The sequence below is a fragment of the Furipterus horrens genome, unplaced genomic scaffold (assembly GCF_987537825.1).
Source record: "Furipterus horrens unplaced genomic scaffold, mFurHor1.1.pri manual_scaffold_7, whole genome shotgun sequence".
Classification (NCBI taxonomy): domain Eukaryota; kingdom Metazoa; phylum Chordata; class Mammalia; order Chiroptera; family Furipteridae; genus Furipterus; species Furipterus horrens.
Window position 1 is genome coordinate 25,752,336 of NW_028327177.1, and position 24,577 is coordinate 25,776,912.

General features: G+C 40.7%; 1 protein-coding gene across 4 annotated transcripts in view; it reads left to right on the forward strand.

Annotated features, from left to right (window-relative positions):
- NCALD (neurocalcin delta) overlaps positions 1-24,577 on the forward strand; it is a 377,772-nt gene that overhangs the window by 92,991 nt on the left and 260,204 nt on the right. The gene's annotated exons all lie outside the window — the stretch shown is intronic.

Consider the following 24,577-nt stretch of genomic DNA (forward strand, 5'->3'; position numbering starts at 1 on the left):
CAGAGAGGTCAAGGAACTGGCCCGAGCTCAACTAATGAGTAAATGACAGGAGAAGGAATCAAATCCAGGCAGTGTGGCTCCTGGATCTTTGTTTCTAATCACCACTGCCTGGACTTGCTCAGATTAATGGTGTAAAATTCAAATGAGATTGTATTTAAAAGCGAAACTCTAAACTGGTACACAAATATTAGTTATTATTCTCCTCTAGTTTCCTTAACAGTGAATGTTATGGGCATGAATTCCTTCTGAAGGCCGCGGAAATGTGAGAAAGAACAACAGCCACATGTGTCCTAACAATGTTGCCAGCATGGTCATCGTGTTAGTTTTCTATTGTTGTGAACAAATAATGACCACAGGGCTTTGGGCCTCAAACAACACAAACTTATTATCTCACCGTTCCCCGGGATCAGGTTGGCTGGGTCCTCTGTTCAGGGTCTGCCCAGGCTGAAATCAAGGTGGTGCAGGGTCTATGATCTGATCGGAGGCTCAGGCTGCTCTTCGCAGCTCACCAGCCATTGGCAGGCTCATTGCCTTGAAGTTGTAGAATGGAAGCCTCTGTTTTCTTGCTAGCAGTTGGCTGAGACCACTTTTAGCTCCTAGAGACCTCCTCTATAGGTCCTGGCTGAGTGGCTCCCGACAGGCAGTTTGCAACACAGATGTTCACTTTCTTCTATACCAGTGGGGGTGTGCGCATCCTTCTCATTACCTATCTCTCTACACTTGACCAGGATGGAGTGACTATTTATCTCATCACCATTAGCCACGTAATGTAACCTAATTGAGGAAATGACATCCCATCATATTCCCAGATTCCACCCACGATCAGGGGGTGGGGGTTTTACAAGGCTGGTATACCTGAGGGTGGAAATCATGGTCACTTTAGATTTTGCCCACTACAGTCATAGTGGTTTGGGAGCCCATGGGAATCTCAGCAACACTGCTGAAGTGAATTGTAAGAGAATTGTGGAATGGGTTACTAATGATGGTAGATACACCGCCAAAATGGAGTTAATGTGTTATTCTGGTTAATGCTGTGGATTCTGGAGCCTCTCTATTCAGCGCTTCTCGGGCTTTGCTGCCTGCCAGGAAGTAATCATCAAAGCCACCAAAAGGCAGGTGGTGGCAATTGCCCAGGTGGTTCATGAACTTGATCCTGATGACAACTGATGCAGCCTCCTTTGCAGGCTCAGAGGCACATTCTGTTTCTTACCGACTCTGCAAGCCCTGTGCAAGGCGCTATGTGAGAAATGTTTCTTACCCAGAGCAGGGATAGTTCTTCAAGAGAATAAAATTGTTGCCTCTGTCCAGCTGACCCTTAGGCAATTGCTTTCTTTCCACATGGTGTAGGCAGGCTGTGTAGGTAGCTGCTTGTTGAATTTCTGTCACATCTCACTTGCCCTTTCCTGGGGGCAATTTCAACCTTGAGATTGATTCAGTTGGAAATTACTGTGGAGGAGGTCCAGGGGCAGAAAGGCAAAGGCCATCACGGGGCATAAGGCTCTCTTATAAGCAGCACTATCCTCACAGGCTGGGGATTTTGTTTGTGGAATTAAATATCTGCACACTCAGATGACTTGGGGGTGAAGACAGGCAATAGAGACTTTATTTGGACACAGGTTGAGTTCTTTGAAACTTTAGGGGTTGAAATGATAAAAATCTCTTATTGATATAAGATGTTTTTATTTACAAAGTGCTATCAGTTCAGGTTAGGATCCTTTGCTCTTTGTTTTTATGAAGATTAAAGACAAACAAACAAACAGCAGCTGCATCTCATGGTCCACAAGGAAGTAAGTTGATGTGAAGCACTCAGTCATGTTACAAACTGGGTCCTCTCAAGTTGTAGGCCGAGAGCAGTGGCCTATCAAGAATACTTAAGTGTGGTACTGAGATATTGTTGTGTACAGATATTTTAATTATAAATGTAATACATGTTCACTGCAAAAGATAAAATTAGAAAAAAGAAAGTTAAAAAGAAAGTAAACAAATTCCATGAGCAAATTACTTAACTTCTGTGTCTTAGTTTTCTTTATAAAAAATGGGCACAATAAATTGTACTTACCTCATAGGATTATAATAAAGATTAAATGAATTACTATATTTATAAGTTGCTTAGCATAGAGCTTGCCACAGGTAAATGCTATATAATGTTTTTTTAATGGTTGCATAGAATTCCATCTTCTGGTTGAACCATAATTTATTTAATTAATATTTTCTTGGCATTTGGGTGTTTTCAATTTTTTGTTATTATAAATTAATAAACCCTTTTAAATACTTTCTGCATGCCCATTATTATTTTTTTTTTACCACTTTTTTAGGCTATATTTCAGGAAATAATTTTTTTGGGGACCAAATATATACATATCTTTAAGGTTTCTGTTATTTATTGGCAAACTAATCTTCTGGAAGATCGTATCAATTTATACTTCCACTTGCAGTACTGAGAGTATCTGTTTCCTCATATCCTCACCTGCTGAGACAGAAGTACTATGCCGTTTTGATTACAATACAGATGAATATTTTTCCAAATGTTTATTTGCAATTGACATTTATTGCTTATAAATTATTGCTTTCAGGCCTTTACTTACGTTTACATTCCTTTTTTTAAGTGACATTAAGTGCTTCTTTTATATCAAAAACACATTGAGTACATTTAACAATGATGAAGAAGATGATGAAGACAGTTGCCCAATGCAAATTTCACATACAACACAGGCAGCAGCTCATAGAGTCGAGTTCTCATACATGGCTGGTCCAGCCTCTGACCCTCCATCAGAGATGTTTTGTTACAGCCTTCGTGTTTTTCAAATTGTTTATTATTATTATTTTTGGTTATGCTTCTATAGCAACAGTATAAATAACTCCATGCAACTATTTGGGGAAGGGGTTGTTATGAACGCTGCTAGAAATACTGCAAGAACAAGACCCTCGCCTGCCTCTGTAACTTCAGGAATTGTTGCAAATTGATAGGCTTTTGTGAATGAAATTTCATTAGCAACAGTCTTTACATCATGGTAAATATTGTGACTACCTGGGAGAGAACCTTTTGGTTTATTAGAGAGATAAGTAGTCACCTAATGAGAAACTGTCAGTAATCTTATGAATATATGGTGGAATATTTATTTTTAAAGGCCTAAATGTGCAACAGGCCTCAGGAGCAAGCTGTTTTAATTAGTTCCTGGATTCTGCTGACTTTCCCTTGGTACAGGACCTCCGACTTCCTACTATACTGCTGCTGAGTGTTGAATATAAAAAGCAGTTGATATTCTTAAGCTGTGTTCCAGAGCTCCATGCAAATCTTACTGTCTCATGGCATGTTGAAACACGTGATAAAAACATATTTTTAGCCCTGGCTGGTGTGGCTCTGTGGATTGAGTGTCAGCCTACTAACTAAAAGGTCGGCAGTTTGATTCCCAGTCAGGGCACATGCCTGGGTTGTAGGCCAGGTCCCCAGTTGGGGGCATGTGAGAAGCAACTGATTGATGTATCTCTTACACATATGTTTCTCTCCCTCTTTTTCACCCTCCTTTCCCTCTCTTTAAAAATAAGTAAATAAAATCTTATAAAAACAACAATATGTTTTTTAAAATAGCACAAAACATGTAAACTTGGGAGATGAAGGGAATGTGCCCTGTTTTGGAAATAGACCAAGATCAATGGGTAGAAGTTCAACATTTTAGATTAATGTAAGGAAGAACTTTTTTTTAATCACAAGAATTGTCCACCCATCGCATGGCTCACTTGTTGAAGCAGTCACTGGGACTCGTCCAGCAAAGATCAGGTGATCAAAAACAGAACATAAAGTTAAAAAAGTGGGACTCATGTACTGGGCAAGACCATGTGCTAGATTATTTCGAATTTTTTTTTTCAACTCTGAGATTCTACAATTACATAGATTTAAAAAATCATGTGCCTACTTACCTTACGTAGTCAAATTCATAGAAACAGAAAATAGAATGATAGTTACCAGGGACTGGGAGGGGGAAAAGGGAGTTGTTATTTAATGGTTATAGAATTTCAGACTTGCAAGATGAAAAAGTTCTGGGGACCTATTTAACAAAATGTTAATATATTTAACACTGTTGAATGCTATACTTTACAAATGGTTAAGATGTTTTGTTTTGTTTTTTTACCAGAAACAAAACAAAACAAGCCTGTGTGTACTACGAGTTTCACCCTAGGCCAGGGACATTAGTATATGACAGTCCCTGCTTTTAGTTGACTCACAGTCCACTTATGCTATTAGAACCAAAGTGTCTGCACATGTGCCCACGGCCCACATCAGTTAGCCATGATGTCACTGCCACCACAGGCACTGCCAGAAATTAAAATAAATAAATAAATAAAAAGCTCCTCCGTTCTTCTTGTTTTCCAAACTCCTGCTAGTGTCCCAATAGATAGAACCCCGTAGTAAACCAACTGATGCATTAGTCTGAGAAATGTGCTGTTGGAGGAAGCTACATAGAAGAGTGAATATGGAACTGAGTGAAAGCAGGCACTATTAGGAACAGCCCACTGCTTTTTCTCTTCCACATCCATACATAGCTCTCTATCCAAAAATGAACTTGAGAAAAGAACAGAAGCATTATACTGTGATTCTCCTTTCCTGATAAGGGAGATACAAAGTTGCATCAGTCTAAGGAGTTAATATCCAAAGTTTATAAAGAATTTATAAAAATCAACACCAAAAACAAAAAACAAAACAAAATAAAGAATCCAATTTAAAAAATGGGAAGGACCTGAATAGACACTTCTCCAAAGAGCACATACAGAAGGCCCATAGACATATGAAAAGATGCTCACCATTACGTCGTCGTCGGCAGCCGTCCGTCTCGAGAGACGATGGTGTAGCTTCTTAAGAGTCTATCTGCACCGCCGAGAATGGCTGTGCAGTCCGACTCGTGAGTGACACGGTATCTGTCTCCTCCCGTGTTGAATCGACATCTTACGATGACGCTGGAGTGTCCTCTCCAGTGAAGCTGAAGCTATAGAGCCTGGGCAGGGTGATATGGAGGGTCTGCTGTTGCCCATGCAGCAGACCCCCCCTCTCTTCGCAGCTGAAGGGTCCAAGGGAAAGACGGAGTCAATACAGCTTGGCTTCATGTGCGCCGCAGGAGTTGCCGGTGTTGACTACAACGTCAAACCGCCTTAGGGACTCCGGCTCCGGATTTTCTGTCGGGGTTTACTCCCTTAGCCTTTCCCCTGAAGAGGTATGCCGCAAGGCAGCGGAGGTTTCTTGGAATCAGAGTTTTCCTTCTCTGATGTGCCCTGACTGGAAGATCGAACCAGCGACACTTAGCTCGCAGGCCGACGCTCAATCCACTGAGCCAAACCAGCCAGGGCTTTCACCATTACGAACCATCAGAGAAATGCAAATTAAAACCACAATCCGATATCATGTCACATCTGTCAGAATGGCTATCATCAGTAAATCAACAAACAAGTGCGTGGTGAGGATGTGGAGAACCCTTGTGCACTGTTGCTGGGAATGCAGACTGGTTGCAGCCACTGTGGAAGGCAGTATGGAGATACCTCAAAAAAATAAAAATGGAACTGTTTTATGACCCAGTGATTCCACTTCTGGAACTATATCTGAAGAAACCCAAAACACTAATTCAAAAAAACATACGCACCCGATATTCCTTGCAATGTTATTTACAATAGTCAAGATTTGGAAGCAGCCCAAGTGCCCATCAGTAGATAAAGGGATAAAAAAGCTATGGTGCATTTACACAATGGAATACTACTCAGCCATAAAAAGAAATCTTATCTATTGTGATATCATGGATGGACCTGAGATAAGCCAGTCACAGAAAGATAAATACCACATGATCTCACTTATATGTGGAATCTAATGAACAAAATAAACCTACAAGCAAAATAGAAACAGACCATAGATACAGAGAACAGACTGACAGCTATCAAAGGGGCAGGGGTTGGGCAGCTAGGTGAAAAAGGTGAAGGGGTTAAGCAAAAAACAAAAAAACAAACAAACCCCAAACTCACAGACATAAGAAAAAACCCCAAAGTTCCATCAGTCAGTGTATTCATATTTGAGTGATATTAATTTCTTTTATAGGTTAGATACAATCCTCTATTTTATAACCCAAAAGACTAACTTATAAAGTAAACTATCAAGAAACACTTCTTATATGACATATAAGGGAAAGAAAAAGGAGGAAGTAATTTCTATATAAATATGTATGTAAAAAACAATGAAGAAAATACACAGAGTTGCTACAGTCCTCATTTTTGTAACTGATCACACGGGCATACTTGATTTCTATGTCTATCTCACATCTCCTCTCTCTCTCTCTATTTCTATATTTAGCTATTTAGCTGTTGCTATGGATATAAATATTGTGTGTGTGTGTGTGTGTATATATATATATCTTTATTTGTAGTTAGAAATTTTCCTTCTGTTGTACACTTCCATATTTCTTTTCCCTTAACTAGCCCTTTGGTTTATATGGATTCTTTTCTTGTGGTTGACACAAATCTTCATTCCTGAAGAGTCTGCTCTTAGTCATACCTCCTTTATTGGTCTGGTAAAATCTACTGTTAACTTTACAACTGAACATGAAGTAATCCTCCTTCATGCCTCCATTGTTTAGCAGAAATTTTATTTCATCTTAATAATTGGGGGCTGTCACTTCAGTAGGTACAGTAAGACCTTTCTTTGTCCATATTTGTTCAATGGCACAAGGAATCTAAAATGACCAAATGTTAGTCTCAAATTTTAGTGCAGTAGAACCATTACTGTGCCCACAAAGAAAATATTTTTTCCTTGGGAACCAGCAGAACCCCAAATCTCAGGGACAGGAAGAAACATTTTTGTGATTGTATTGTTAGGTGTAATAATAAGAGCAGACCGTCCAATTTAAACTCTTGGTTCCCAGTCCCATGTAGTCTAATTATGGAAGAAATAGCACCTTCTATGGATTGTTGATTCAAAGCATATGAGGTCAATCCAGAAGGAATCCAGCCATGGAATATGAAAAATAGAGACATTTATTGAAGAAGATACAAGATACAAGAAACATTGTACATAGGACAATGATGCCTCAGTCCCCTTCCAAGTAAGCACCTTAGGACCTCACACATTTCTCTGTCGCCATCACCTGCCCCATCCTATTTTTCTAAATCTCATATAGACAGTCTGAAATATCTTCCCTTTCAAAGGTAATTTTAGTTTTGGGAAAAGCCAGAAGTATGAGGGAACCAAATCTAGGCTGTAGGGGGCTGAATCACCTGGGTGATTTGATGTTTCACCAAAAAGCTCTGCAGGAGACGTGATGCATGAGTGGGTGCGTTGTTGTGATGAAGCTGTCAATCACTAGTTGCCCATAGCTGCAGCCTTCTGAATCATCTGATTAGTTTTGTTGAGGAATGTTCAAGCTTAATGCAAACTGTGATGAAGATTCATTGCTCTACTCATTCAGTTATTTTGAATGCAATAGCCACACAGTACACATGCTCACTCAATGGCGTCTGCCACTCCCACTGACTACTACAGTGAAGTCATCATTGTTCACACATACGCATTCCAGTCCACTCTCCTCGGCTTCCAGGTTACACTGATGTTTCACAAATGGTTCTCATTATATTAACAATGGCTGAACTTTTTCTGAACAGACCTAGTGTACTCCACCTTGTACAATAGTGCCAGAAACTTTCAAGGTGTTATATCCCAGCAGGTGACCCTCTTTGGTAGGTGATTCCACCATTCTTTCAGGCCAGCTGTTTGTGGATGATGGAATATATGGCAAGACCAGAGAATTTCATGGTAATAAGCCAGTTGTTGCACTTCTTTTGTTGAGAAATTAATGCCTTGGTCAGAAGAAATGTTGTGAGGGTTATTGTGATGATAAATAAGGCATTGTCTAAGCATGTGGATGGTGGTGCTTGCAAAAGGCAACTCCCTACCCAGAATGTATTCCAGTGAGGACAAATCTTTGCCCCTTACATTGGAAGGGAACCAATGTAATCATACTTGGTCCACTGGGGCTCATTGTTGGTTGCTTCTGTTGAGAAGTTGAGCACTAAGTAATGGTGGTAGCCAGACTTGTCTTGGTTAGTCTATATCCAGTAATAAAGTTAATAGAAGATTTTATCAGACCAATAACAGAGGAATATTCACTCATACATAGAACTTTATGGATTTTCCTGATTGCATACTCATGATAGATTTCACTGTATCCCTCTGTCTTCTGTATTTCCTTCCATGTGGTAGCTGGATTTAGAGGTGTGATCAGACTTAAATACAATTCTTCTGGCAACGCTATAGGGGTGTTCTTTCATCAGGAAGCATATATCTGTCCCTCTTTTTGTAATGTTACCAATTTGGGTAGCTGGGCTCAATGCTTATTGGAGCTGGTAAAATGGTGTTATTTTAATTTAGACTATTGTTTTTTTTTTCATTTATCAGATGAAATACTTTTATAAAAAATTGCCTCACCTCATTTACTTTTTGATCACCCAGTGGTACAGTTCATATAGGAGAGACAAGATAAGTATTTAATTCTTCTCCTTTATTTACCAGGTTTCAAAATAATGAATTGGTTCCTTTTCATCCTCCAAAGGTGTAAATATGTGCATGACCTTGGGCACTTAAGCATATTTAATGGGTTCCATTTAATTGCAATTATCTTATTTGAAAGCTCTAAGCCCAGTGGAAACCTCTTAAAGTTGGCTCCTGTTTATTTTTCCTGAATGTCCTTTGTAGATATAAAAACCCATGGACTGAAAACTCAAGAACGACTTTTCTAGATCAGCCTTTTCTCCCATTCATTGATGGCCTTAACTGACCAGGGACTATGTTTTGAAGAGCAGGGCACACCCTCTACACAAAGGGAATATGTGCTTTCTGTTTACAAATATTCCTGGCTTTGTATTTAGAGACCAGAGCGCTGGCTTCCTGTTGGGTCATTCTCCTCTGAAAATGAGATTGCTTTGCCAGCGTTGTCCACCTTTTCCGGAAAGATTTGATATTAATAGTTTTCTCTAGAATGACATTCTTCTATAAGCCATGTGCTCTTATCTAGTCAAATATGTGTGATAAAATTGGAAACAGTTGAAATACTGTCTTTTAATTTTTCTCCCCCTGAAATTTTCTATGTAAACCTTTAAGTGTCTGTAAATTAACTTTTGGGAAAAATATAATTAATCTTATTAAATATGAGCTTGCCTCAGGCTTTTTTTGTATGGGGTAGAAGGACTTAAATTAACATGAGCTGTGCCTTCAAAATGCAATTTCCCATCCTCAAAGGAAGCTCATCCCTCCCCTCTCGCTAATCTGCTTTTGCTTTACCTCAAATGCTGTGTCTTCTGTTTTTATCTTCTTGAGCTTGAGCAGTTCTGAACATTTAACTCTCTCATTTCTGTTTCTGTGACAGCCACTTTCTAGCAATAGACTTCCTGTAGAAATGTTTATGATGAAAAATTGACAGAAGTATTACCTGACCCAGCACATGAAACAGAAGCAGCCATTAGAGAGAATAAAGATAGGTTTGAGATGCTATGACAGCAATGTCTGTAACAGTTTTCTTTTGGTTTATATCATTCTTTTGGTTTATAATAATTTTCTTTTGGCCATTATGGTTTACACTGATAGGTGGGTATTCTTATTGTAGAAGACTATGCTGTGTAAGTTATGTCTGATTCTCTGGCGTTAGCTAATACTCAAAGCCCTTCACAGTCTTATTATTGTCATTCCCCAAACCTCAGCTTCTCTCTTTTGCCTGTTGGACTGAGTATGCACTTTTCACTGTGGTTCCAATTTATGCCCCCAGGTTCATCTCCTTGTCTTTCCACATAGGTACCCCTTCCAATCACTATAATAGATAGATTGCTTCCATTTCCTTGGCATATCCCATGCTTTCCTTTGGCTTTTTGCTTTCACATTCCTTCTACGTGGAACAAATTTCCCTTCCATAGCTCCCTGCAGAAATCCTATTATTTGAAACTCCTCCTTCTCCATGAATTTCTTTGTGATTCTACCATAGGAATCACTTTATCCCTCCTTCGAATTCCCAAGTGATTTGTTTATGGCAGTTGCTTTGTATTGTTTTGTTACGTTGGTAATGATTTTTGTTGCTCTTCTTTGTGTATTGGTCTCATACACCCAGTCGTGGGAGATCAGTAGGATGGCCATATATCCAGATGTTCCTGGGACAGTCCTGGTTTACTGCTTGTACTAGTGCCGTCTGGGTGGCTCCCAAAAAGTGTCTTAATTTGAACAATACATTAAATGATCACCTTGGAATAAGTGACTGGAGGATTAGGGCTACATCATGCTCATATGGTGGGCCAAGGAGTCCACAGGTTCATGGGAAGGAGCTGCCTTGTATTAGGGCAGGGACCCCTTTGCTGAGGCCTCAGGAAATGCTGAATCGATTAGTTTTGATTCCTCCCAAAGCGGGTCACACTAATTGCTTTGCCTGAAGCTATTACTTTCCCATTAGAAAGTTGGTTCCCTGAGGGTTTAATAAACAATCCCTCCCAGCATGAAGGGCTGTGGGAATTGTTTCCACACCCTCGGGTCAGGGGGGTCAGGGCAGTTAAGGCTTCAAAGGAAAATACTCGGATATTGTGTGGAATATTTAGGACACACGTGAAAGGGACTGTATTTATTTATTATTTATTGTTTATTCCTCTTAATTTTTAAAATTAACCCACAGGAAAGTTGACAGAATAATACACAGTTCCTTGTGTTGCTCCACGTACAGGGGCAAAAGTAGGTTTACAGTTGTGAGTATGTGAAACACAGTTTATTCTTGTGCTACTATTTATTAATTATTGTGTTCTTGTCCATCTGAACAACTGTAAATCTACTTTTGTCCCACCCTGTATATACACATTGGATTAAGTTTGTGTTTAAGTAAGATTTATGGATAAATGTTCATATTCTTTTTCTGAACCACTTGAATATAAGTTGAGGACATCATGATACTTCACCTTCAAATACTTCTAAAAATAGGTAGGGGCAGTCTTCCACCTAAACACAATATCATCATTACATCCAAGACAATTAACAATAATTCCACAAAATCATCTAATACACAGTTCATATTCAAATGTCTTCAAACATTTTTTGGATCCAGAATCCATTTGATTCAGTATGTCTCTTTCATCTCTTATAATTTTGCACAGTCTCTCTGCCTGTTTTGGGGGTGGGTGTGTGTATGTGTGTGTACATCTGTGTTGCTGTGTGTCTATGTCTTTATGTGTATATATGTGTATATAGGTGTGTCTGTGTGTGCAATACATATTATTACTATGCAATGTTTGAAATTCTTCCCCATCTCCCCATCAAAGAATTTTGCCTTTATCCACTCAACTTTCTCCTCCTCCCCTTTCCTCTAAAGAAGTTCCACCTTTGCCAGGCCTGCTCCCTGCTTTTTATAATTCAGTGATGAAGAATCTGGAGATGGGGTAACAGGCTGGCATAAAGGAGAGGTGAGAGGAGAGACGTGTACTTTGGAAGTTGGTTGTGGAGGTTTAGAAAGCCCAAGATTCCTCCCTGTGGCCCACGCCGGCTGAGGAGCTCCATGATGTGGGGCTTGCAGAGGAGTGGAAGGGACTTCGAAGAAACATTGCTGTGAGTTATGTATTGGATTCTCTTTAGTGTTCTTTAAGAACTAGTAGACATTATGCTTACTTATTAGTTATTTTTAGACTATGTTTCCCTAAACATGACATTTCCCCAAGATAAGGCCTCATGGGAAGCCAGTATTTATTCAGATCATGCATACCCTTTGTCTTCAAAGGAGAAAGTCCATAGGGGGAGAAAAGTCTCTTATGGTTGTACCTCAAGCCCTAGAATGTCTTACAGGATTTTAGCCGATTACAGAGTTTTATCATCCAAATCAGGACACTTTTGATAGTGAAATATTTCTAGCAAATATGTATGTGATGGGGAAATAATTATTCCAGGATAATATGCTTAAGCCAAAATGGTTTTAGGCAAACCAAAACATATGCACCTACCGTTATTGGTACCAGAACTTATCTTGTACAAATGAGTAAAAATAATAAATAAACATGATGAAAAAAGTGTATGCATGTACACTACTACCCATAGATATTAGATTAAACAATATTATTACGGAAACAGGGGAGTCCAAAAACAAACCCCAGAGTTTGCGGCTGGGAGATAGGGAGCAGGAAGCAGCTTTCAGGATGCCCTTGCATGCCTGGAGCTAGTGGCTGGATACATTGTTGCAAAGATCCGCGTTACTTCCAAGACTCAGGAAGATGGGAGGGATCTTGGACTGTGGGCTGTTACGGAAGAAGCAGACAGAGCCTGCGTGAGGTTCTGTGAATGGTCAGAACTGTTTGCAGGGCCCACTGCGTGAGAGGATGCAGTGAGGGGGAGAGAGGAGGCAGGGAGGAAGAGAGAGGGCAGCTGCGGACATTTTGGGCTGGCTCTGGCTCTAGGAGGCTCTCTCTCTCTCAGGCTCTCTCTGGCCCTCATGCCCTCACTCTCTGGCTCTTGTGGCCTCCCTTCATCTGGCTTAGAGAAGGGATCTCCAGGCTGCTTTAAGAAGAGGCTCTTGCCAGGCTGCTTTGAGAAGGAGAGGAGATCCATGCGGTTTGCAGGAAGAAGGCAGTTTATAAGGAGGCTGAGAATCCAGGCGGTCCTGCATTGAGAGCTGGAGGGCACCACAGCACAGAAAGGACCTCCCCAATCAGAACTGAGTGATTGACAGCTACTGGTAAAGCTGAACTGTGCCTAGGAAGTAGGGAAACGGTGTTTCTGACTTTCCTAAGACTGGCCAGGTCTGGGAGGGGGAGGCAGGAGTATGTGTAAATAAACAATCCTTTTTCTTTTTACCAGACTCTGGTATTGAGAGTTATAATTCTGGCGGCGGGCAATCGGGCCCCTAACTAAACAGCCCGTGGGTTCTGTTTCAATCTGAGCAGCCCAGGGGTTCTGTTACAATATGAAGTTGACCTCCCAAAGCAGCAATTTTATTTTGTGCAACCTAATATGAGATGCTCATAACAGTTTCAAACTTTTGATTGTTTACTGTTTCTTTTAAGTAATAAATGCTTTGAGAATAAGAATCATTCATTTTTCTTTCTGGTTTCTTTTTTGTTCATTTATTTATTAAATCTTTATTGAGCATCTACAACATGCAGGTGCTACGCTAGATGCTGGGGATAGATGAGTAACACAGTGAGGGGACCTAGTACCTGAGAGCAATATATGAGCAGTTGTGCACTTTTTTCTGAATCTAGCTAGAATTTGCCCATAAATAAATAAGCATAGTAAGTTTATGTTTGTTATTTGATGTTAAAAATCTACTGTGCAAATTGAAGTACAAAATTATCTTGCTGCCATTCTTGTGACACCCTCAGAAACTGATATCTGAGGACTAGGTCCCACTCTGTACCCTTTTATTGTGTCTTAAGGACTCACATGCCCCAAAGACATGAAGTGATGTTTGCCACAAGTAGTTTGCAGCCTAGTGGAATGAGAACAATGTGGAGGTGCGTGAGGCAGCGTGGTGCTGTGATGTAAGCCTGTTCAGGGCACAGCTGAGCTGCAGGAGAGGAAGCGATCCTTTTTACAGGAGTGGTGGAAGTGAGCAGAAAATTATTCATAGAAGAAGTGGGGTTGGAGAAACCATGCATTGGTTTAAAAACATTTAAGTGCTAGGTACTCTGCTAGCCTCTGGGGGTACACTTTGAACTTGAATGACTTCTACTTCACCTGAGTGAATGTCCCCCGAGGGTGATGGCCTTAGAGTTAATAACCACAGTAATACGTAAATGTAACCTTCAGGTGTGATCAATGCAATAGGAAAAAGAATAGGGGGCTACAGAATATGTAGCAGAAGAATGAGATTTTCTTTTGCAGGGGTCAAGGAAGATCTCTCTGGAGGACTTTGAATATGAAACTCAAAGAATGAGTTCAAGTTAGACAAATGAAGAGTAATTAAGAAAGGGCCTCAAGCACGTGGAAATGACTGTGCTGAGGAGAGACGCAGAGCAGACAGAGGGCTAGCAGGGCTGGAGCAGAGCCATGGGGAACGAGAGTACTGACAGGTGAATGGAGAAGCAGGAGACAAACCACACAGGCCCAGGAGAAGGAGTTTCCGTCTAGAAAAAAAGCACAATTGTTACATGGACCCTTTTGGAGGTGGGGGTATGGAAAGTTTTGTTGGTGAAGATGTGGAGGCCTGGATATCACTATTAATGGAAAATTGTAAGCAATCAGACAAGACTGCAACATGGGGTGTGAGGGAGGACACCATGCTGAATTTTGAGTTCTTCCTATCAGTACCGGGGAGCCATTTAAGAGTGAGTATGAGTTGGGGAAAAGCATATCAACTGTATTGATACACTTGAGAAAGATAAATCTCAAGGATGGATGAATTAATTGAAGATGGCAAAAGAGGAAAGATCTTGCCCACAGGTAGAGGATGAAGGCTTGATCTGAGGCAGTGGCAGTAGGAGGGAGAATAGGAGACAGAGATGTTGAGGACACGCAATCTACAGGATTTGGTTCTTGATGAATGGAGAAGAAGAAGGCTATTAGGTGATATTCAGGTTCCTGGCTTGTGACGGCTAGCAAGAGGAGGGGGCCATTTGGGAAAAAGGTTTGTACCTGATCAGTGACCAGTGCTAAGTGCCTGTGGGAGATCTAGCCTGATGTTACCTAAATAACTGATTACTTAATGAAATTCCCTCTGAATATTGTTGGTATGTTAACATGGTATTTTTTGAGAGAGTTGGAAGCATTCAAATGACTTATAAAGGAGTACTTGCATTTTACAACTGACAGATTGCTTTATTCTGAATTACTCATGACAGATGTGTTTTTTGTGTGTGTTTGAGAGACATTTGACTTTATCACAGTTCTGAAAATATGTTGTTTCTGATATGTTTAGATGGTGAGTTTTCAACAACAGTTAAATGTTACAACTAGGCTTGCTGGGTTTTATTTCTTCCCATTCAGTTTCCCATTAAATATACAAGTATAACATCTGGCACTTTTCTCTTTAAGGACACAGGAACGGGAGCAGCAGGGATTAGACTTAGCACTTGACAAATCATCCGGCTGTAATGTTTTCATCTAGAGTTGAGTTTGAAGCTGACTAAGCCTGCCACGTCAGGAGTAGCACCGTGTCATGTTACAGAGGGGCCGTTAGAACTCATAACACGGTGGGACATCCTGAGACACAAGGACTAGCCCATTTGTGTGGTATCAGCGAGGTGGGACCACAGCTATAACACATCAAAGCGCCAGGATGACGGGATCTGCAGAACATTTTTCTGTTTTATTTTTTTGTCAGGCCACAGCCTTGCTGGCTGATAATGGCAGCTCCTCCTTCTTTGCTTCAATGACAAATCCTCTCCTGGCTTGGAAGTCATATATTTTTAGAACTGGAAGGGACCTTGATAATTATCTTAATCCGAACGCCTGGCATTTTTACAGATGAAGAAGACAAGACACAGAGAGGTGGAGAGATTTGGTCACGGTCACCCAGCTAAGCACTGAACTCTCGACCCTCTTAGACTCCTCCTTCAGAACGGGCAGGAAGGAAACCTCCTTCCTTCTTCTGGTTTGTTATTTGCCAGACGTGAAAGAGCCTTCTTTCACTTTCTAAAGCCTTTTGGAAATAATCTATGTCCTTTGAAAGAAGCAAAGACACATTTTACCCAGAAAACTTTTTTTTCCCCCAGACCCGTTTTTGTTCAAACCCATTGTGGCTCCCCTCTGTCTGAGACAGCTTGCCTGGCACAGTGGGGTAGCTCTGTCATGGCCAGTACTACCCAGCCGGACATCTGTATACAGTCGCAGCCAACCCCATGTGCTTTAGAATGTGGCATCAGCTCTAAGTTCAGGGACGGACAGATGCTAGAAGCTGGTCAACGCCTTGCCTGGGTCTTTAGGGTTGGGGATCCTAGGAACTTCCTTAGAAGCAGCCATTTATCAAGCCGAAACTTTCAAAAGGGTCCTTGATTCTGGAAATTAAAAATCTCACGCCTCTGTCCTAAGACCAAGCTCCCCTGTGACTCCTGAGCTCCCGTGGGACCTCGCTGCCACTGGAAGTTGGGCGTGTGACAGATGAGGTGGTACCTGGAGCATGGCCCAGTCCAGGGGAAGAATGGGAGATTTGAAAATGACCTGTGAGTGACAGGAGGAAAAGAACCCAAGTGGTGCTTATCAGTGACGGTTTCAGCCTGATGGGGAAGGATCTGGGAGTCCCTTCCAGGAACCCCAATGTCTTCTCAGTCCTGGCTTTCTCTCCACACTTTCCCCTGACACAAACTCATCTTTCAGGTCTGGTGGGGGGAGGGGGCGGTGACAGGGGGGGTGGGGGGGGACACAAAGCATTGCTCTGGCTTGTCAGCTCTTCTGTGCTCTGAGGCTCCAAGTGCTTGAGTTTAAAGAGCAAAAGAGCCTTTTCTCAGCTCCTGCTGGAACATCTCCTCTGTGAAGCCATAGACACTGCAGGAGCCTCCTTCCAGAGAAGGAAAGGATCTCAGGGGATAAGACAAGGTGGGAGAAGCATCAATTCCTGGTGCAAAACCAAATCATACTACATTTGTAAGAGCTCCCTTAAGGAAAAATGGGGACTGTTTAGCGTGATAGTCTCACTTGGAACTGTTTCCAACAGCAGCAAATGCATTTTGCTATTTGGGCTAAGCTCATTGAATGATGAGAAACTGTCCTGGTGGATTTTCCTCAGGTCTTTGGAGTACACAGAGACTTTTTTTCTTGCTGCAGCAAAGCTTAATTTTGTACCAACATGGTCACAGAATATTGGAGCTCTATGATTCTCAGGGATGACCTGTCCTGGATGTGCTCTGTGCTTCCAGGTCTGTTCTCCCCGCTTCTCTGCACTGTTCTGGGTCCTGGGATGCTACTCTCCATGGGCCATATCAATGCGGTCCTATGTCTTCCAGCTTCTGTTTGGATTTGGCCAATGGGAGGCACCCACCCACTTGACCATCATTTGGTGGTTTCCTTAAGCTCGTCCATGCCTCGTAATAATCCCCTTTATAATAGCTCCCATTTGAGTGTGTCATCTCTTTCCTGCTGGGACCTTGAACTGATATATCATCTAATCTGATATGCCTATTTCATAAATAAGGAAACTGAGGCACAGAGAGGTCCACTGGCTTTTCCAGTGGTGTTCCTGTCTCCCTTTCCTTCTCCTCTTCACAGCCATGGTTAAGTAGTCACAGACTGAACCCCTATGTCCTGGGTATGTCTATCTGGGGGTCGGGAAGCCCCTGGGATGAGAGTCTGCTGGGCTCTAATGTGATGATATGTTTCTAAAAAATTTCCCTTTATTTGGAAAATGCGTCCTTAAAATGGTATATTATGTGGTATGTACATACCATGGGATATTGTTCAGCCTTAGAAAAGAAGGAATCCTGTCTTATGTAATGGTGTAGCTGAATCTTGAGGGTGTTATACTGAGTGAAATAAGCTAGCACTGCGTGATTCCACTGACATGAGGTAGCGGAAGTAGTCAGACCCACAGAAGCAGAGAATGGTTGTCAAGGGTGGGGAAGGAGGGGAAAAAGGGAATTGATATTCCATGGATATAAAGCTTCAGGTTTGCAAGATGAAATCAGTCCTAGGGATCTGCTGTACAACACTGTACCAGCAGTTAGTAAAAGTGTGTTATACAGTTACAATTTTGTTAAGAAGGCAGATCTTATGTTATTTTTTAACCACATGAAAAGAAGCAAAATGTATTTTAATAGGTCAGAAAAGTAGTTAGTCGTGTCTTCTGGGAGGCCACCGTTCATGGGGGCATGGCTGGGCTAGCGGCAAGTCGGGAAATGCCTTCTTCTCCGGGGCATTGGCACCTGGGGTCAGGGCTTGGCTAGAGGCATGTGAGCTGAATTCATCCCCCACCCTCCTCCCAGCCCAATGTCTTGTGCACACATCTCCCCACTCCAGCATGTGAGGAGTCAGAATTTCTGGTCATGCCTCTGGCCACGTGTGAGTGTGAGTGTGTGTGTGTGTGAGAGAGAGAGAGAGAGAGAGGGGGGAGAATGGATTTGCATTTTTAAAAAATTAATTTTCCTAAGTTCTCCGAAGAGTCATTATTGAGCTCTCGTATTCCATTGATTATAAATATGTTTTCTTTTTCTCATGTTTAATTTAATTAATTTAATTTTTGCTTAACTTCTTTTTAATAGCAGTGCCTGCAAGTAATATACAAGCAAATATAATATTGGAAATATTATATATTAAATCTTATAGTTGACATGAGGTTAGAAAAACTGAGTTAATTGAGATAGTACAATTCCTAATATCTGGTTGATAATAATTATAATTATATAAATTGTTCATATTTGTAAAATACTATAGTCTCATTTTCCAAAGGTTTGTCAGATTCATTATGTCATGTTTTGACAATGATACTTTGAGGCAAATGTAACATCATCATCATCATCATTATTCTCACCTCCATTTCAGACATGAGGATTCTGTAGTTCAGAGAAGCCGAGTACATTTTCCAAGGTCATCTGCCTTGTAAATAGCAGACCTGGGAGTAGGGTTCCAACTTCATATAAAGCTCCATTTAATACCAATAAACACTCCATGCATTTATTGTCACAGATAGTAAAATAAAAAAAATTAAAAAAAAAACTTTAAAGAGAAATAAAGAATGTTATTTAGACTTTTATATCCCAACTGATGGATTAGTAGTCCTTCCTGAAACACTAGAGGCAAAAGTGGAGAGCACAGATTTCATAGTCTGAGGCCCTGGGTATAAGTTTCAACTCTGTTATTTAACTAGAGTTGTGATCTTTGGCAAGTCATTTATTCTCTACTACTTAGTCTCTTCATTTAAAACAAAGGGAAGCAAATGTGTTTTAGGATTACAGGGAAGAGAATGAATGAACATTTGTTGAGCAAAAATTATAGGCAGGAGTTATCCTAGGAGATTTGTATCTAATATTTCATTAAATAAGTTATCTTCTGAAAGTTCTTTAGAAATTGTAGCCCTGGCTGGTGTGGCTCAGTGGACTGAGTGCTGGCCTGCTAACTGAAAAGTCATTGCTTTGATTCCCTGTCAGGGCACATGCCTGGGTTGTGGGCCAGGTGCCTGGTTGGGGGCGTGCAAGAGGCAACTGATTGATGTATCTTTCGCACATCAACGTTTCTCTCCCTCTCTTTCTCCCTCCCTTCCCCCTCTCTAAAGATAAATAAATAAAATATTAAAGAAATTTTAAAGTGCCGTAAAAATGCCATTTGTCTGTCATCTATTATTCATTCATTCAGTTATAAATGAAAAATGTCTTGTTCTATGACCATTTCCTCAAGGCTTTGCCTAAATAAGTCTATCAGAGCTCTTTCAATAAGTATAAAATAAAAATTCTAAATCTTAGTGTTGTATGACAGTTTAATTTGCAGCCATTTTTTCTTTTTTATTGTTATATAAAAGAGCATTGTCTCTTACAATAAGTGAATCCTGACAATCAATGAAATATGGTAGTGAAGCAAGAAGCCTATTAAGTTATTAGTATGAATCAAATGATGAGTTGGAAAGCTAAGGACTGAAGAATGAGTTTAGTAATAGAGAAACAGAGAGACGGGAGGGTTCCCGGACCTGCCTCCCTTTCCCTTACCTCGTCTAAACAGTTAATGAAGTTACTCCCTTGAGGAGGCATGAAGGGGTGTATGAAGGGTGGAAGTCATCTCCCAGTAGTTTTAAGAAGAGAAACAGTTTTGTGTTATGCACCTAGGAAGGCATGTAATCTTATTATATATTATTACATATTGTGACAATTGTGTTATGTTATTTCTTTGTATATTTTTCTCAACTCCTGCTGTTAACGACCTTGATGGTAATCTAATCTGGGAATTGATACAGGAGAATTCATGTGTTGAAGTTGTGAAGGCCTCACAAGGGAAACAGAGATGATCTGCTTATAGATTTTAAAGAGCGGGTAGAATTGGTCCAGGGAGAGAAGAAGAGTGATTCAGGGGGAATGAACAGCATGGGCTGCAGTCAGTAGACTTACTTCCAGCTGCTTCAAAAGCTTATTGCAGGATTCTTCACAGTGTCCCCCTACATTTCCACAAACAAAGAAACACACAAACAAGCAAACTGCTGCAGCTCTCCTCACCTGAAGGGGCCTGGTGCCCTTGGTGTGCAGCAGGCTCCGGCTTCTTTTCTCAGCTTGTCATCCTTGACTCCTGCTGTCACAGTGGTTTGGAAACCGGTCACACCAGCCCTACTCACTACCCAAGGCTCCACTCAGGACTGTGAGTTGACAGCTGATTGTCCTACTGATTGCTTTGCTGACAGTGCTTTGTGGCTATTTTGCTTTTTTCTTGAGTGTTTCTTAATTAGAGGAAATGACATCGTTTGCTGTCCAATCAGCCTCTTGTCAGACATTATTACATTTGCAGGAGAATCAAGCACATTTGGGTTTGTTCCTGCCGTGCTGGTATGAGGGTCGCACCCTGAGCTGTGGCCCCCACTCAGCTCTGAGACAGATCTGCCACTGGCGTGATGAAGAGCATTCATTTTACATTCCCAGTGGGGGTTCCAACTACCTAAGACTCTATCAGGACCCCTGGTCAAGCAGCAGTGTCCCCCTGAAACGTTATAGCTCACAGTGGCCATTGCCCAGACAGGATGCTTTCTTCTCTCTGAAATGAGTTGTTTCAGGATTCCTTTGATAGTTGCCTTTGTGGCTAACATGGCTTTTATTGGTGATGTTTTACAGTGGTTTGGCCTGCGGTATAGTGAGTGAGCTCTTACTACATTGCCTGAATTAACAGGAAGAATGATCTTAAGTTATTAAATATTCTAATTATAAAATACCGTTGAAGTGCTTTCCAACTCTGAAGGGCACAGAATCACTTTTACTAGCTATTTTTAAGGGGCACTTCTTTCTAAGGCTACCTTATTAAATGCTTGATTTAGAGGAGTGATGATTATTTGCACATTTATCTCCATGAGGCAAATGAAGAAATGGAGAGTGGGTAAGAGGTGAGAGATATAGAATGAAATGCTACCTAGCTTAAAAAAAAATTTTTTTTTAAATTGTTCCTCTAGTACACTTGTCTCAATATTCCCCGTTTCTCTCCACTGCCCCGCCCACCACCGTCCCCGATCCCACAGTCAGACCCCACCCTGTTGTCCATGTCTGTGGGTCATGTATACTTGCTCATTGACTAGACCCTTCCCCTTCTCCCCACCTTCCCCTGTTCTTCCCCCTCCCCTCTGGTCACTGTCAGTCTGTTCTTTGTTTCCATGCCTCTGGTTCGATTTTCTTGTTTGTTTTGTTCATTAGGTTCCCGTTATAGGTGACATCAAATGGTATTTGTCTTTTGCCACCTGGCTTATTTCACTAAGCATAATACTCTCCAGCTCCATCCATCTTGTTACATAAGGCAGGAGTTCCTTCTTTCTTTCTGCTTGTAGTATTCCATTGTGTAAATGTACCACAGTTTTTTAACCACTCATCTACAGATGGAAATGCTACCTAACTTTTCCTGCATGTCTCTCCTCAACCAAAGAATAAAAAAGGGCCAAACGTGACATTTCTTTTGTGACTTCTTCAGCTCATAGCCCATGCCCCTAAATATTTCCTGAAGAAATTCAGCTTATCTTGGGCTTTGTGAAAATCATTGGGGTCATGATCCAATTTATTTCATGTATGTAGAAGTAATTGATGTGCTCATTGGTTCATGTATATGATGAGCTCCAAAGTGATTCCTGATACAGTTTGGTGGTGGTGTAAACATGCATGTGCTCACACACACACACACACACACACACACACATACAGTGGTGGAACGGAAGTCTCTACCATTTGATATTTGTTCATTACTTTCAGGTGAAGGGAAATTATTATCTCAGGGAGATAGTCAGGGGAGACATCAGAGAGTCCTACATTCTGCATGTGGTTTTGCCTTATCAGTAAAGTAAAAAATACTGTTACTTTCCATAGACCAATTGTCCTCCTTTTACTCTTCATGATTTTTCAGGCTAAGTGCATTTGAAGGCCCAAATGAGCAACTTAAACTTCTTTCTGATCCTACTACTGTTTCTCTGCTCAATAGTCAACTTTTTCTCATATTTATATTTAGCTAAAAAAAAAAACTTAATAAAAGGCTTCTATGATTGAAGTCACAGAAAAAAACAGATAATACAATTTTAATTTTGGAATAAAAGCTAAAGCTTCACGATATCATTTCTGTATGTCTTGTATATTTTGTCACTAGCTTGCTCCTGCCTGGGCACCACTCACCCACTGTGAATTATTTTCAATGTGTCCTATATCCTATTCTTTTTGTTACCCACATGCTGGCCCAGTGCTAGGACGTGGTAGAGGCTTGTAAGTGTATGTGCACCTGAAGTGAATATGTCATATGTTCAATTCAAACATATCAGCAGTGTCTCTAATGCATATTTTCTTAGGTAACATCTTAAAGGTCCTTAAGCTGTGCCCCAGACACAACAGACTGGACCAGAATCATGTGGTTACCATGGCACCCAAAGAGAGAGCCCTTAGAAGCTCATCAACTTCTCCAGACAGAAAGATAGTAAAATGCTCTGTTAGAACATTTTCTCTACCTTAGAAGCTGAGAATAGACACTACATTTATCTGAAAGAGCAAATGTAATTTTCAAAACTTCTCTCAAGCATTATCTTTTACAAGATATTTGCTGAAAATTGCTTATAGGTTATATGTGTTGGCACTGACTTGAAGCAGCTTTCCTTTCATCTCTGATCTGGAAGCTTCTTTTTGAATAAAATAGAAATGTGAATGGCTCTAGCTAAAAAATTGCTTTGAATTTCACAGAAGAGTTGAAGTAACTGCTCTTCTGTATTCAGGGAGAGTGAAGCAAAAAATGAGGCTACTGTGACTAAAATGGCAGGCCACTTTCTTCATATGCAGCGTCTCGCCAAACAGCTCTTTGATGTTAATCTAATTCTCATCAATCACCAACTCCAAAGCAACAGAGCTGAGATCTTTGAAAGGGTTGCTTTTTATGAAGTCTTATTGTCTGAAGTTTCTGCTTAATGGCAAGGCTACTGAACCACTCACTAACTTTTAGCTTTGGAGTTAGTAGGCAGGGATGATTTAAGTCATTAATTTCTATTGCTTTACATGTGTAACACTTGGCAGTGTTCGAAGCACTTTTACATCCATTGTTGTAACAACTGCCTTAAGGCAGAGACAGGTTTTATTTTTTTTCAACCCTCCCCCCTTTTTTTGAATGGGGATTGAGGGTCAGAAAGAGTATGCCTCCTTTTAAATCAGTTCTTACCAGGATGTGGGCCTGGAATTAGAACCTACTCTTCCAGTTCCTAATTCAGTCTTGAGTTGTCCTGTCATGATGGACAAAGTATGAGGATGGTTAGGGAGAATCTATAGGTTGTTTGGTAATTAGCTGCTTAATTGTCTGTCTCCTGATTTGAGTTTAAGCTCCCTAAAGGTGGAGATTATATTATTCGTTATTATAGCCCCAGTGCCTAAAATACTGCCTGACACATAGTAGGTGCTCAATTAACATTTTTGTTAGTAAGTGAGTACTACTAATGCCAACACATTTACTTACACCCCTCTTACGCCTTCCAATGGCATAGAAATGTTGACTATAAGAATTACACCTAAAATAAACAGGCAACGATATGGGCCTAGCAGGAAGTGCAGGTTATTATCCACCAAAGTAATGGGGGAACAGAGAACTGAGCTGTAGAAAAATACAGAAGAGATGGAAAATAGGACTCCTGCCTTTTGGAAGCTTAACTTCAACTTAGAGAGACAGAATATCCCATCATGGAAAAGATGAGAAAATTTACTCCAACAGCCTGCTTGGTTGGCTTTGCACTCTTGGAAACTCAAAGCTAGGGGGGAAAAAAAGCACACACTGCAGAAAACCTTGGTTTCAGAGGGAGGAGGAAGTGGAAGAACTCTGCTGTCACTTTGTTTGGTTGTGTAATTACCTGTATCTCCCCAAGTGCTTTTATGCAAGAAACTAAATACACCTACTGGTCTGGTCGAGGGATGAATCATTCTAATTAGCTCGAATAGAAGGTAAGCTTTGACAAAGCTTCAATTGGCTTGTTTCTTTAAATAGTCAAGTAATGATGTTGTAATTTAGCATCAGTAAACAATTGTTTCTATCCTTATCTCAACCAGAACTAATAGTTTCATGTCTTTTAGGGACTTTTCAAGGTTTAGTTCTCAAACCACCTGCTTAAGTATCTATCTACTGATGAAATTCTGATGGGGTGTGGGGGGCAGGGTAATGTCTTATGCAGGGTCTGGGAATCTGCTTTTAATTTTTTAATAAACATTTTATTTTGGCATAATTTTATATTTACAGAAAAGTTTCAAAGATAGTTCCAATATTTCCTTCACCTAGCTTCCCCTAATGTTAACTTCTTACATAACCAGGATTTATTTGTCAAAATTAATAAATTATTATCAGGGCAATAATACTAAGCTGCAGACTTTATTTGAATCTCACCAGTTTTTGCATTAACGTCCTTTTCCTGTTCCACCCAGGATATCACATTACATTGTGGCGTCATGATTCCTTAGTCTCCTTGGATCTAGGATAGTTTCCTAGTCT